Here is a 3353-nt window from a genome sequence, read left to right on the forward strand (position 1 = left end):
GAAGAGCTTCTGATCCAGTCTCCTGATTCAAGCAGCCCCTGATTCAGTCTGAAGTCTCCACAAGTCGTCTCAGAAGGAGCTCAGACATTTCAGTGAAAAGCAGGCTTCTGGAAAGCCCCCTGGCAACAGGGTGATCTCCCATTCTCAAGATCAGGGTCCATCTGCTCTCTGTCTGTCTGTCCCTATACATTCCCTGTGTCTGTCTCTCAAAGGAGGGGCGAATGGATCACTGTATGCTGTGAGATCCTTTGGGGTGCCTCTATGTGCAGTATGGGAAAGGTGGGGAGGAGACAGGCAGAAGGGGCAGGGAGCAGAAAGCAGAGCAGCAGAGTTGAGCCAGATTCACCAAGGGACTGGATGCTTTCTGGGCAGCAAGGGACATCAGTAGCTAATAAACACAGGAGTGAGATTCACAGCCTCTGAATCAGAGCTTCCCAGACCCTAAATGCTAGAGGCTACAAGTGAGAGAGGATCAGGGGAACAAACCCTGCTCAGACCCACCTCAGTCTCCCTTCCAGACTCCGCTCTTTGCTGCCGTGTGACACAGAAGCCTGAGCAGGATGGAGCAAGGGTTTGCCCCAGTCCCTCGTAGCTCTGAGGTTCTTATGTTCAAAACAACTCCCTTGGGCAGTGTCTGCGCTATGGTTTCTGAGCCTCTTTTACACTAGGGCCGAAACCAGGGCTTATATTAGGTTGCTGAAGCCTGTTCCCCAGACATCTCTGCCTGGGGCCTGGAATTTCTGCCTAAATTTCAGCCTGCAGACAACACCAGGATCTGATGAAGAGCTTCTGATCCAGTCTCCTGATTCAAGCAGCCCCTGATTCAGTCTGAAGTCTCCACAAGTCGTCTCAGAAGGAGCTCAGACATTTCAGTGAAAAGCAGGCTTCTGGAAAGCCCCCTGGCAACAGGGTGATCTCCCATTCTCAAGATCAGGGTCCATCTGCTCTCTGTCTGTCTGTCCCTATACATTCCCTGTGTCTGTCTCTCAAAGGAGGGGCGAATGGATCACTGTATGCTGTGAGATCCTTTGGGGTGCCTCTATGTGCAGTATGTGGCAGGTAGGGACGGGACAGACAGAAGGAGAAGGGAGGAGAAAGCAGAGGAACGGACTGGGCAGGGAAGAGGATCACTGGCTGTACCTGACTGCCTGATGACCAAAATAGCCTGGTGTCCGGTGCTTTAAAAAAAATGCCGTGATTCCCAAGCGAAGCTCAGAGCTCTCCGAACTCTCTGCCTGTCCAGCGCAGCGTGGCCTGCTGGGGTCCTGCCACTCTCTTGGCCACAGAAGAACCTCTTGGATATGTATCCAAGGCCAAGAACCAAGCTGAGATTTCCCAGGGCCGCCTTAAGCCTAACCAGAGGCTTCGATTCTAAGGAGGGCACCTGACAAGGAGCCTGACCCTGCTCTGGGTCTGTCTCAGATCAGCTGCAAGGCACCTGCTGAGCCAAGAAACAACCTACTCCCTCCCGGGTCTGAGCATGGTTTCACCTGCCTGTTAAAAGCAAAAATCCCCCGGGCTAAGAAAGGGACCTGAAGCAACTTGCCTCCATTTGGGGCTATGAAATTGTCCCTGTGACTTCAGTTCCTCTCATCTGTGGAGATATTCCCAGGGGGGAGGAAAGGAGGAACTGATTCTTCCTGCCTTTCCTGTATATAAGGGCACAGGGCAGGTCTCAGGAGTCAGTCGCCCCTGGAGGCAGAGAGACAGGTACAGCCTGGGAGCTGCCCTGGGGAAGATTCGGAGGGAGGCGGGCACGGGCCTGGGCCTGGGACATGGGCTGGGCAGGGTGTGCCAGCTGAGGGGGGAGCTCCTATGAGACCCCCACCAGCCCCAGGTACCATGATCTGGGGAACTGGCCATGAGCCAGCTGCTTCCGCACTAGCTGTAAGCACAGGGGTCTTACTTGCCTGCTTCCTCTGGATGCAGGGGAGCTGCTGTCCATCCATACTCCCTCTATCTATCTATCTATCTATCTATCCTCCACTGCTCTCACAAGAACCCCTCTCATTTCCACTCTTCTCCCTCTACACTTCCCAACCTCTGCCCACCCAGCACCAGTAGATGCCGCCCCATCACAACCAAAAGACTTTGCTTCTGCCACCACGGCTTGGCTCAGCTCCTCCAGGGGCTGCTCCATTCCAGCTCTGCTGTCTCCCTTCGTGGCTGCCAATGGCCCCAAGGGATGGGAGAGGAAAAAGCAGGCATTTGTCTTCACACTTAGGTTCCCGGCTTGGAAGTACCATGGCCAAGGTCCCTGATTTCTGTGCTGATTGGATAGAGACCTACAGGTAACATGGGCTTCTGCAGTGGGATCACGGGAGAGACTGGGAGGCATGGGTAAAACTCATCCCATGGGTCTGTGATGGTGGCTCTGACCCACAGATCTCCAGGGGATCCAACAGCACAGAGCAGGGCTGGCCGGGCATCTTCCAAGGCTGGTGGGGTCTATGGGCACTGGGGCCATTCCAGATACAAAGCAGGAAGGCCTTCCTCAGCCGATGGGTGCCTTCGCAAGCCCATTTGCATTCAGGCAGCATGTATTTTTAAGGCAAAGTCGCCTTCCTAGTCCACCTCCGGGGACTGAAATGGGGCTGGGGTGTTTAAAGCCCCAACTGGGATGGCTGGACCTATACCTCTTGCACACTAATCATCAGCAGTGATGTTGCCTATGCCCTGATTAGGGTAGGACTTAGCACACTTCCTAGCAACCGCCCCCGAATGACTTAATCTGGATTAACTATCCCAGTGTAGATACAATCCCTCCACAAGCCCCCTTCAGTCCTCACCAGTACCACAAAGCCACTGATTTCCCCAGGGGCCTCTCATGTCATGCAATCCAGGAGATCACACCTGATCACTCTTTGGCCCTCTTCAACTAGCTTTGCTTGCTCTTCATAGCATGAATGAGGAAGGCTTCCATGAGGCAGATTACCTTAGCATGGTAATGATAAGGATCCCTTCTGCTTCCCCTCTTCCATCCTGGGTAGATCCCAGCTGGGATCCACCACCACAGAGGGCAGGGATCAGATTGGGTTGTGGGCAGGGCTGGGGACAGAGAGTATAAGCAGTTGCATCTAGCATCATCCCAGGCTAGGATGCAATGGGTACTGGGGCGGAGAGGGCATGAGGGCTGGAGACGTTCAGAGAAAGCAGTGGATCTCACGGCATCTTCTTTGTGCCCAGGCCTACAGTGCAGCCCCCTTATCCCCGGGGGAATCTGGCTGCGGCCTGGAAGTTCAGCTACAGTTCACGGAGCCCAGGACCCACCATAGCTTCTGCATAGCTGTGGTGCTGGTGGTGGCCCTGGAGAAGATGTGGAGGAGCCCCCAGCTCTTCAGCGACTGCGACCT

At 54.6% G+C, this 3353-nt stretch overlaps 1 pseudogene; it reads left to right on the forward strand.

The window, feature by feature from the left end:
• Positions 1–2244: 2244 nt before the first annotated feature.
• The window catches only part of LOC102369860, a 4559-nt pseudogene continuing 3450 nt past the window's right edge, over positions 2245–3353 (forward strand).

This window comes from Alligator sinensis, unplaced genomic scaffold, assembly GCF_000455745.1.
Source record: "Alligator sinensis unplaced genomic scaffold, ASM45574v1 scaffold1462_1, whole genome shotgun sequence".
In the NCBI taxonomy this organism is placed as follows: Eukaryota; Metazoa; Chordata; order Crocodylia; family Alligatoridae; genus Alligator; species Alligator sinensis.